We start from the raw sequence: 12,655 nt of genomic DNA, 5'->3' as shown, positions 1-12,655 counted from the left end.
CACACACACACACACACACGCACACACACACACACACACACATATATATATATATATATATATACACACACACAGTTGTATTTACGTACGACGAAGACAAGACCCCCCCCCCCCCCCCTCAACCTCCCTGTACACCGAGAACGCGAACAATAGCAAAACAGCGACGGAAGCGACTAGACGTCCTCAGACGTCTGAAAAGAACGAGCCGCCAAGGCTTCGGTGTGCGAGTGTCCAAACATCTGCTCCGTCACGGCCGCCGACGGTATGCATTGCCAGTGAGCGAGTCCTGCTGGCCATAGCGTGTGCTTGAACAGGCCGCGCCGGGACGGGCATCTTTCGTCTAGGAGGAGGAGCACGTGCGGTCGAAATTCAATCCGCTCGGTGGAGTTCGGCCTCCCAAGCTATAGCCTTGCAAACACGTCACGGCGCGCCTGACTCGGTTGTGTAAACATCCTGAGGTGCTGCTGCAAATACGTGTCGGCTCCTGGCACATGCAAGCAGACGGGGATTAGTGCCGTGTGGCACCGTGCCGTGTACGCAAGCGAGGTGAGGATCGACCGGTGCGAACAGCGAGGCGACGCGAAGACGCGCGCGTGGTCCTTTGTGTGGTATTGTCTAAGAAGCCCCGCCATATTGAAAACTGGTCTTTCACACCATAACCACCCGTGTTGTGGCGTGCTCAAGCTGGAAGTTGACGTTGATACGTCCACAAAACTCCGGTGTTTAAATCTTGGGGTTCCCGAATCTGAACAGCCGGCTGTATATGAGCGTATATATATTGCTGAGGGCTCCAAAATAATTTCGACCATTTAGGGTTCTTTAACGTGCACCTAAATCCAAGTGCACACGAGCGTATTTTGCTTTCGAGCCCATATAAATGCGGACGCTGTAGCCACTGAACCATCGCGGCGGGCACACTGTAAAATAATTTACACCCTTAAAAGTGAATAAGGGTGCAAATCGGCCTATAACTCGCACCCTTACTTCCTCTTTGGGTGTTTTAGATAGTTTTGCAGTCTTCGTCGGTATTGCTGTTCTCAAACTGCTCGTAAGCACGCGCATTTTAGGCGTGTACAGCACAGCCAAAACAGAGGGAGAAGACGGGGACGTCAACCAGAGAAGCGGCTGATTGGCTATCACAGCTTTCGCTGGGGGAGTGACAATGAAAGTGTCGGCAAACCAACCTGGTCTCGCACTCACAGACATTTCAAGTGGGCAACGCACTGTTCACATGACACATGGTGCGCCAGATTCCCAGTGTGGCGTCACCAGTCGCGCCTTTTGCTTTTGCGCCCATACTGGCTTGCCAGGCTTCTGCACAGCGAGGCTTACTTATATTTTGTGTTCAAGTTGGGCATGCAATCAACCACTCTTGCTTTTTTTTTTCTGTACGCTTGCAAAAAGCTGCGCAGCCGATCGAGCTTATAACGGGATCTTTTATCGCTCCTTGTATACATTATACCGTGTGAGGCGTAGCGCGCAGTGCACGAGAAAAGACGTTCTCCGATAGGACACAGCTGAGGGACCGGTCTATGCGAGCGGCCAACAACGAGAGCAAATTATCTACCGTGACCCAGCGTGTCGGCACTGCTATAAGTGGAGCTATGCGGCGGTCACGCGCCAGCGTTCCTGTGCGTTGCTCCGGCCGGGCATCTGTTGATCTTTCTGGATTGTTGGGTGCGCGATTGCGCCGCGGCTGAGGTCCCGATGTATGCACGCGGATGCTCGCAACGGCATCGGCAACTGCGCGTGCAGTGCGATGAAACCACGACGCCGTTTAATTAGTCAACTTACTTTACTTACACGTTTAGCGCCACCCTCGTGGAAACAAAATTCACTCATTCATTCATCAAAGATACATTTATAACCTCTGACAGCAGATGCGGTAGGAATGAGGGTAATATAATATACGTGTATACAACTACTGACAAATGGAACCATCGGGAGATTCCAATATATGCACTGCTCTGAATACGTGCCCACAGGTGCAATGCCGATAGGATGCAGTGATAAATTCGAGTCCGGGCAAGACGGAAATTCAGCTAGAAACCTTGACAACTGAAGTACGCAATAGTAAGATATTTCACGAATGAAAGAAACCGGACGCAACCGGAACAGATTGCGGCAGAAGAAATTTTCCAGTCAACAGGTCAACGAGAAGAGATTTTCTTTAATTGCATAATTTAAACGCCGTAAGTATAACTGGCTAGAACGTGGAGACCCGCCGTGATGGCGTAGTCGCTATGGCGTCGTGCTAATATAGGCCCGAGAGCGCGGGATCGAATCCCGGCCGCGGCGGCCACATTTTGATGGATGTTAACTGCGAAAACGTCCATGTACCGTGAATTGGGTGCACGTTAAAGAACCCCAGGTGGACAAAATTAATCCGGGGTCCCTCACTACGGCGTGCCTTATAATCAAATCGTGGTATTGGCACGTAAAACCCCAGAAATTTTTTTTAGATTGTGGAGCGAGGCGCGCTCCGGGAAGGGCTGTCACCAAAATTTTTGGGTAGCTAATTGCAATCTAAATGACCATTTGCGTAAAGAACAAGAACATAAAGTTGTCGCTATATATCAACGTTCTGCGAGGTGTCCAACGTGTGTAGTATGAGTATTTCCAGTGTTAAAGCACGACAAACATTTTTGCCACCAATTCGTGTATAGTCTATTTTATACAAAAAAAAAGTTTTAGACACAGAAACCTGTAGGCATTATGTAGTTATTTAACGCAATTCGGACGGCACACAAGGGCTGTCATCAGAACCACGAAAGAAGTGTTTCGGGAGCTGTCCGAGTGACCGAAAGGCAGCCGCTAGTTTGAAGTGCAAATTGTGGAAGGGAGCGATACAACCAGATGTACTTTGTGGATCTTGAAATAGAACAACGCGAAATAACTACAGACACGCGGTCAAAGATGGAAACAATGGTTCTATATTTGCGAAGAGGCTGCGTTACATACGCGATACATATTATCGCAGTAATTCGTTTAGCGCTACAGCAAATAAAAAAGAAGAGTTAACCATGGTACGGTGTAATATACGTATACGTTAAGGAGACTCACCTGCATTGAGCTATACGGCCGTACATTTGGATAATAAAGAACCGAGTAGAAAAGGACCGGCGTCGGAAGACCGCATCTGAGCAACGAGCGGGTAATTATTCCCAGCTTTGTAAACACCGGAAATAGGCGTATGTAAATTTAGGTAATTGTTTTTTTTTTAAATGAGGGCAAATATTCACGATGAAGTGAGCATTATAATTATTAAAATTGCTTCTGCGTGCGCTCGTCCGGAACGATTTCAGTCATATTTTTCTCAATTTGTCCAGCTTATTGTACAAATATTTGAAGGCGGAGGTACGTACATGCAGGCCACACGAAAATGGGACTTTACCACGAACTTGTTTGCTTAGATGCGACCTCACGAACGCTTGGCGAAGACGATAGCGGGTTGCACTCGCTCACTCGGCGACTACTCGTGTGGTCGCTGCGCAGTATGCACCGATCGCTTCGCTTGAATGCGCGAGCAAATTACCACAGAGAGTCGAAAACAAATAAAAAAAAGTTGCTAGGTTTCAATTATACGCGGGCCACACTGGACTTCCTTATGAAGCTCTGATGATGGGACCGATCCACCGACCAGCTCAAGTCGCTTCCTGTCGAGGACCTCGCCTAACCTAGCGAGAACCTACCTGCTGAAACAGGCATAGCATACTGTATCCGATGAAGCCAGAAATATACTATAATAAGAGTGCTTCAACAACGTATTTTCGGGCTCTGCAGCAGTTGCCACATTTCGTGGAGTAAGCGTCACAGGCTTCATACTGGCGAGTACTACCGTATCGCCGGCAGCACACAGGGTTTCTTGAGCGTAGGACTCACGTGGTCCAGTCTCAAAACACTTGGGACAGCGAAAAGGTCGTGACACGTGTGATCGAACTGAGTGGACCGTATACCGTGTGTTCGCCCTGAATACATGCGCGGCCAACAGACGTCGGCGACTGCTCTTGCCCGTCTCGACAACCTGCGGTTCTCAGAGAAAATTATTCTGGGTCAGACGGCGAGTCCAGTTTGCTAGCTATACAGACCTCATTTTATTTCTGAAGGAACATGAGTTCAAACTCTGTGGACTTTTGAGTCGACCAGCTCGCCGTATGCTTCGCCTGTTTCTTCTGTCCTCGTCGTCACCCATAATACCTCTCAATCTCGCTTCCCTTTTCCCCAGTGTGGACTATTATATAGCTGGGCAGAGGAATGCATCAGGCCGGCCTTTCTGTCCTTATTTATCACTAAACATTATCTCGCTCTTCAACATCTCACATTATATGAACTCTCCGGACTTTTTTCTATCCCTTCCTTGTCACTGGCTTTCAATCCCTTGTCCGCGACATTCACATATTCGCTACGATTATACACTGATTTCTCACAGTGGATTGCCTGAAAGAGTTCTGAACGGCGATTTATTCATACACGCGCTGCACGCCCTATACACTCCGCATCACACCAAGCTTTCTGTCTTATTATTATTTTTTTACTGGTCTTCGGAACTAACGCAGTTCGCATCCTCTGTCCGTCTGTCGGGCAAATCCGTGTGTGTCTTTGTCGGCGTGGCACATATATAACGATCACAACTTCGCGAATGCAATCTTTTCCTCTCTGGGTCCTTGCGTAACGTACTTACGACCCAGATCCTGTCTTTTCGTGTGCCCTATAGTGAGGTGCTGTTCCGTCCCATCGCTCTCTCGTTGACGGGCAGTGTGCTCGCGCGACTTTTTCTCGAGGTCTGTTTTGTTAGAGTTACTGTATGTGCTACCGCAGGTAGCTACCTACGGTAGCATATACAGTAACTCTATGTTTTGTCGGTGCGCCCTTTCGTCGGTGTTGTTCCAACAGGTGCCTGCCTTACCCACGACCCCGTGTGCGTCAGGCTGCATGAAAGGCTACTTAGCGCGAACCGTCTGCACCTTATACGCTCGCGCGCTATGCAACCTCTCACTCTCCACTATATGTTCCCTTCTCCTCGCCGTGGTATCCCCGGCGGCCGGGCCGGACAGCCGCTCCTTTGAGAGGAGCGAAGGCGCTCGGACGCGCGCGCTATAGCTCGCTGCAGGGCCGCGAGGCGTAATTGCCTCCTTCTTTGGTCAATTTCGAGTCTCTAATAAACCCTAGATGTAAGAACAAACAAAGCCGAGATAAGCAGCAGCCGCGGTGAAGTAAAAATGCATAAATAAAGAAACAATCAGGTATCCGGCGAGATTAAAGTGGAATACGAGCGGCGCAGTGAGAGAGGAGGCAAGAAAGAGAGAGGGGGGTTGCCTCGGCGCGTCCCACCATCAGTCATCTGAACCGCAGTCATCCATTAACTTCTTGTCCTCCTGATAAACTTTGTTCTCCCTCGGTTCTCCCAAATTGGAAGTCACAAGTTGTTTTTTTTTTTTTCTCCCTTTTTTTTTTCTCCCCCTCCCTCCCCACTCGGCTTGCGTGCGGCCCGCAACACGCGCCCTCCCGCCTCGAGCTTCTACCTCCTCCTCCGTTATTTCCTTCGTTCGCAGATTCAACAACCTACGCGTTCAGAAAAAAGAAAGAAAATTGCTGTCTCTACTGTAATCGAGAGTAGATGTAAGCATGAAATGGCAACCGGCAAAGCAGATTGGTTGGAGATGATACTATAGCCACAATCTTAAAATGGGTGTAGTGCATGTTCGCCACGGCACACCCCACCATACCACACCGCACTACGCCACACTGTGTACTGGTCTACATGGACGCTGCCCAGCTAGAAGAAGAAAACCGGCTGAAGACCGCATGACAGGCAGGCAAAGACGTCAGGGAGACAGAGCGCACTGCGCCCAGCTAGAAGAAGAATGATTTGAATTCTGGGGTTTTACGTGCCAAAACAACGATTTGATTATGAAGCATGCCGTAGTGGGGGACTCCGGATTAATTTTCACCACCAGGGCATCTTTTACATGCCTACAATGCCCGGGACCACGGGCGTCCTAGCATTTCGCCTCCATCGAAATGCGGCCGCCGCGGCCGGGATCCAATCCCGCGACCTCGTGCTTAGCAGGGCGACATAACCGCTAAGCCACCTCGGCGGGCAGAAGCGCCTGAAGGAGGCTCCACGCAGCGTGGCGTCATCTCTCGAGGCGACGCAGAACCCGCGACGCGAACTCGCGGATCGCTGGCTTTCAGCGATCAGCGCCAAAAGATGACAAGGAAGCCTTTTGAACGTCGCTATTGGAAAGGACAACTAAAGCTTAAGCGTACTAGAAGTTACAGCTTGAGTGATATTGTGAGCAAACATTAGGGAGAACTCGGAAGCAATATTGTTTTTAACTTGCTTGGGCGGTAACTATCGTGTGTACAAAGTACAAAGGATTGGGGGCCAGAGAACGCATTTTTCAAAGTTTTGACTGGTTGGCCGAATGAACTCGTTTTGTTCTCGCAACTTGTCGTTTGAGTGCCCGGATAACGGCTTTGACTTCTGGCTAAAGGTCACTTGAAAGCCGCCGTCAACGGGAGCTAAAAACATAGCATGCATAAAAAAAAAAAAGAGAGAGAGAGAGACGCCAGCATGGCGACGGAGAGCGCGTGTTAATAAGCTCACGGAAGAGAGCCCACTCTTGCCTTCCCTAATACGTGCAGCTCAGTGGGAGTTTGAGCTGGCCTGTTGCAAAAAGTTCAGCCCCTTAGAAGTTTTATACAAAGTTTCTTTTCAAATTTCATATGGGGCATATATACTTACGATTCACGAGGTATCCTAAAAAAATGTGTGAGCTATAAGTCCCTGCGAGGTTGGAAGCCCATGCACTGTTGTCTATTGAGTCTGTAGGCATACGGTACTGCAACATTTAATCAACTACCGGCTACAGGATGCCTTATGCATGACAAAAAAAACCATCAATCAAGAACCAATCAATCAACCAATCAATCAGTCAATCAATCAAGTAGTCAACAGAACGTCTGTAGATAGCTTGATTCTATGTCTGTAGACAATTTGCCTGAACAAATGCTGATAGCGATTATTCGTTTAAGCAGCAGCAGTATTATTTGCGACCTCTGGCGTAGCCAGATTTTTCTTTTTCTTCTTTTTTTCTTTTTTTTTTCGGAGAGGGCACTTATTTGGACCGGGCCCGGCGGGGAGAGAGAGGAAAGAGGGAGGAGGACCTGGGAAGGTCGCATACTAACAGATAAATGGAGGGGGGGGGGGTGGAAGGCTCGTGCTTGCTATGTCCGATCATTATACGCCGATCTATAAGCCAGCGGTGACGTTCTGCAAGTAATAGAGAGGTAGTAGTAGCAGAGTATAGCAGTGAGATTGGAAAGACAGGGACGTTAACCAAACGCACGCCCGGTTTGCTATCCTGCACTGGGGTAAGGAGATAAACGAACTAAAAGATAAAGAAAAGGAATGAAGGAGCACTCATGAATAGCGCGCACAAGTACGCGAAGATACCCAGCAACTCAATAAACGGTCGCGCAGATAGTTGCTTTCTGCACTAGCGACGCGCACGGCTGCAGTCCAAGGGTCTTCGTTACCGAAAACACTCTCGAGTCTAACGGGTTTAATGCTCTCCGAGAGGTTCACGCTCGATATCGCACCAGGGACAAGTAAGTGCATGAGACGTGGTCAATAGCATCTTTGCTTCCGCAAGAGTCACGCATAGACGGGTTGCCCATTCCAATTCAGAAAGAAAAACTTGTAAACTCATTGGGTACGGGGTGAACGCAGTTAAGTGGTAGCATTCTAAATATTTTGTTAATAATCGCTTTGATCTGAGGGCACTTATTAGCGCTAGACCGGCTCGCGCTGCACTTAACTCTGTGGCATGTTCATATCCCCGCATTTCAAGAGGAGACGTTCACGCGGAGCGATAGTCGACGTGCCTTTGCAAGGCTACATTCACCCGTAGCCAGCACCATACTCTCATGGCCTGACATGCTACGCCAAGCGCTGGGTGAGAATTACGGTGTGCACATTGATCACAGAAATCAGTTTGTTATGCGACCAGTAAAAGGTGTATAACGCGCGTGATAGATATATATATATATATATATATATATATATATATATATATAAACACTGACACCAAGGACAACGTAGGGGACCTAAGCATCCCTAAGCATTTCTCGTTTGCAATCCAGCGCACTGAGGCGCTCGGTGCGTTTTATTGCAAATCAGTTATACGAACACTCCATGATCTTTCGCCTTCGTCGATAACATACACATAAAAATACAGTTTTCTTTAGTTTAAATGCGCTTTCTGAATGACACTACTGACATTAACAGTGCGCTTTTCCCTTTGTGTCAGAATTTAAACGCGGGTAAAGAAGTATGTCTAGGCGTGTTCGTGTTCCAATCATACAGACTTATGCACAGAAGCCGCTGCATTCTAAGGCCTCAGGTTGGATAGCTTTGCTTTCTGGAGCGAATTGTAACCCAGCTATGCCGACCCTGCCAGCTTGTGCCATCGTTTTCGCACACGTAGATAGCCGCATAGCAATGCCTGTCAGAGCGTGGTTCCTGCAGCGAAGCACCGCGTCCTTCGCAACGCGCAAACACGCGTCTCCCCGCGGTAATTGTCAGGAGGCTAGCCGAGAAGCGCCCCGTGAAACGTTAATCGCACCGAAGCAAGGAGGGCCCGCATATGCGTCTGGACCACGGCCGTGATCCAGGCGCAGGAAGAACGTGCAGCTGCGTGTGCGGCACACGCTGCAGCTCAGCGCCGGCAGCGCCCAGACGAGGCGCTGCGGAAACTTGGAGGCGAAGCGACAACGCCGACAGAACCCTGCAGTTCGAAAAGCGCGAAGCGGACGCACATCGTGTCCGCCGTGAGCATGCCGCTGTACTGGAATGCGAGGCCGACATAAGGGGAGACAAGTAGTTCTAGTCGATGGTGCTCGCGGTCGTCGGGTTGTTTCTGTCCATATGTGTCTGCGCAACGTCACGTCATGCGTCTTAGCCAGCTTATGTTTACTGCGATTCATACTGCCACTATAATAAGGCTTCGTGTAATATTCCAACATGTTGCTGTCGCACTTGTTTCGCCCTGATGGCGAAATTGTGGTCTCTTCAATAAATTAATAAAATTGTCCTACGGCCGGATTCGAACAGCGGGCATCTAGCTAGCACAGAAGCCTGATACTGTAACCGTTACGACACGGACGCTTTTGCCCCCAGATCGACTTTTCTCGTAATCGCATCACAGCCCTGACACGTTAAGTCCCGGCAATTATTTCAAATTATTTAACACATCATCCTACCTCAAAAATGTGGGCCGACCCGGAAAGATAGTGCAGTAAAAAAAGATTGAGTCCGACGCTGCACCTACTCCCGTGAGGTGATGAAGTCGGTGCGCAGTGACTCAGCCCCAACTCGCTCAGGAAAACTTTGTCTTTCATCGACTTCTGCTGGAGGTTGAATCGCCTTCCACCCCCACCCCCTCTCCCTCCCCCTTTTTTCTTCTTCTTTAGCATGCTGAGACTCGTTTAGTGCATACGCAGCCCGTTTGCGTCCGCTATTTGCAAAACTTTATCTGCCTTACACATCGTCCCAACCTGTACAAGCAACAATACTTGAAATAATTGATAACGAGCTCGTAATGAGCTCTGGTTGATTGTACAAGCCTATGTGTCAACAGTGCTTGAAATTGAGCTAGTCGGTGACATTCCGCATCATTGCTCTGTATATTGGGAACACATGCTCACGGACATAGACGTCCCTATCACATGTCCAGTAGCTTAGGGTTCGAGTTCAAGAAGAGGCAGATAAAGGGAGAGACTCCAATGAGAGTTGGAGATGTCAGCCTATATAACCTGGGATGCTTTTCCAGATGATTACGGCATAAGATGGAAATGGAACGAGAAAAAAAAGAAATTCTAACACGAAACGAAACTAATATAACGGGAACTAACATGCCCCGAAATAAAATGGTGGCTACGGCACTGCCACGCACCGCGAAATCACGTGCGGGCTTCGATTAGGTGACGCCAGCTCTCGCTTCCACAATACTGCACGGTTCTGAGCGACGCACAGGTACGGCTCCTCCTGCGCAGAAGCACGGAGGGAAGGGGATAGCTGGGGCACCGAAGGTATACTCTGCTGGGACAATGGATCTCTCTGGCATGGCGCCCTGTTATGGATCATCCTTTCCCCGCCACCAGCGAGCGAGAGACGACGGAGCGCCGTGCGACCTCTCGGCCGAACCGAGCTGGCGCCGTGGACGCTGCCGGAGGTTTGTCGGCTATACACCGCGGGGAGGGAGGGAGGCACGCGTGGACTTGAATCCGGAATGGGGCTCATCAACAACTGGCGAGTCATGCAGATGCGCCGTACGCAATCCGTTTCAGGGGTTCCGCCAAACGTATAGAAGCTGCCTGTACCGACCGACCGATCGACCGAGCGACCCTGATGCTATTTCTCTGTATTTTTGCTTTCATCGATCTTCACGCGGGTATACCTGTGCTCGCCGACTGGAAGGAGTAGACGACTTATACGCATACCTGAGGGAATATGAATTTCTCGTGATACGGATCAACCGACTAGCCTTCTTCGCTTGTTACAGTTCAATGTTTATCGCCAAAGCCCCTTCAACCTTGTGCGAGTCGTAGAAATTACACGAACCAATCAGCGGTGTCCCTCTCAGAAGCGATGTGAACTATAAGTAAGGCGCGTGAGAAGAGGCTCTATCACGACATGCGCGCTTCCCTGCTGTTAGCAGGATGTCCAGTAGGCAAAAATAGGGCCGCAGAACAGCTCCGAGACAGTGTGGGACCACGGCCTCCTGAGATTATGTTCTGCTCCCCTGAATTGATGTTCTTCATCGCTTCCCGACGGCAGAATCGTTAGTAAGTATAAAACGCTTCAAAGCGCGTCATATTATTTTATGCCTCAGTTTTCATAAGATCTGACTGTAAGGAGGTAAGCGAAGTTTGTCGGTAGCTTGCCGCGAACTTGGAACTCAATTCACAAATCTTTTCGTTTGTAAGAGCCGTCTGTCATTGTCCGACCGCATCTCCTAAAAACAATGCCCAAACTTAGAATCGGCTGCCATTTGCTCACACGAACGCTCATATCACAAGAACGTGTTTGTGTGTATTGGCCCTGATGCTGCTACATGTTGCGCTCACAAGTGCTCAATCGATACAGAGGCCAACTTGCGGGGCATTTTGATACGAATGGTCGCGCATTTCCAAAACCGGTGCTGCCGAAAACACGACAAATATAACACATCGAATCGAATATGTAGTAGAATCCACTTCCTTAGTTCGAAAAACCATAACAACGCGCACTGAGCGGGGACTGAACATTCAACCGACCATCACTCGCGTGGCGCCACGAGCTGGTTGCAGTGAACGCGCAAGCAACGGTATTGCAACATATCGGCGTAAACAATGCAACATTAGAAGTAACTTTCAAAACAACAGTGTAAAATAAAACACTTATGTAATATGTCACATAACACACAATGCGCGATCACATACATGAAAACCACTCTTATGAGCAAAGCAATTCTTTACCATTAATTTTGTAGAAGAGGATCGTATAATGTGTCGCCATGCGCAGATAGTGCCCAAATAATGGTCCTGTCTTCTAAAAGATGCTAGAACATACTTCTACATGGGCGCTTGTAGCCATGGGTCGCATGACCTCTTCAAACTGAAAGGCCTGCGATCTATCTAATGCCACCGTTACTGATTTTAGTCGGTGTTTTGGTGCATTCTAGTGAGGGCACTCTATAAGATGTTGCGCAACGCGCTTGAGGTACACGACTGTTTGGTTGCAGGTGAAGGCACCCTCCATTTAATAGAATTCCCTCGTAATTACAGATAAGCCTGGTTACTTCAAGACGTACGACCACTCGGATATATGCATTCAACGAGGGTCGTATACACCGCAGGCCGAGAAGGCGTTAGCGCCTCAGTAGCGACGTGCGTTGTACAAGGAAAAAAACAGGGCACTCCAGTAGCATGCTCAAGTGCCTGTAAATGAGCTAAACATTCAGCCTAGCAAGTTTCGAGAACTGTTTTTTTCTGCGCCAAAATGGTCACAATGCGAAAATGCTAGGGACGCCCCAATATTCGAAACTGCCGAATAACGAATCGAACAGTGACTTGTTCGATTCGGTCTTCGAATCGAATACCGACTCGCTATTGGATTCAGTATTCGATCGTATACTGAACCACTATTCAACTGAATCGAATAGTGAGTATTCGTAAATGCGAATATTTTTCGAACATACATTCGAATATTTCTGAACGTTAACTGTGCCCGAATAAAGGTAAGATTGGCGCAAAAGTATGGTGAATGTTCACTTTCGCGAGCACAGTATAGACTTAAAACATGAGAACTTCCGTAGGAGCAGGCTACGTCACTTCGGTAGCCCTATACTTTACAGGCTGCACAGCAATCAGTCGCACTCTCCGAAGAGCCCTGCGCATGCGAAGAAACCACTTGTTTGCTCTTAATGCTTCATCTGTGCTTTTAATAAACAATTCTTCATAAAGTACTATGTCATTACAAAAACTTGCAAATTTTAACAATACTGGGATGTGAACACGGTTTCATATTAATTGTGATAACGGCTATATTCATTATACGAAAATTATTCGACGTATTCGATATCCGATTCGATTCGCTTCTGGCACTATT

At 48.5% G+C, this 12,655-nt stretch overlaps 1 protein-coding gene across 1 annotated transcript in view; it reads right to left on the bottom strand.

Annotated features, from left to right (window-relative positions):
- The window catches only part of ft (cadherin-related tumor suppressor fat), a 117,163-nt gene that overhangs the window by 83,158 nt on the left and 21,350 nt on the right, over window positions 1-12,655 (bottom strand). The window lies entirely within an intron of this gene.

This window comes from Dermacentor andersoni, chromosome 4 (assembly GCF_023375885.2).
Source record: "Dermacentor andersoni chromosome 4, qqDerAnde1_hic_scaffold, whole genome shotgun sequence".
Lineage (NCBI taxonomy): Eukaryota > Metazoa > Arthropoda > Arachnida > Ixodida > Ixodidae > Dermacentor > Dermacentor andersoni.
The sequence above is the reverse complement of the archived record's forward strand: the minus strand, read 5'-3'. Positions and strand labels throughout refer to the sequence as shown.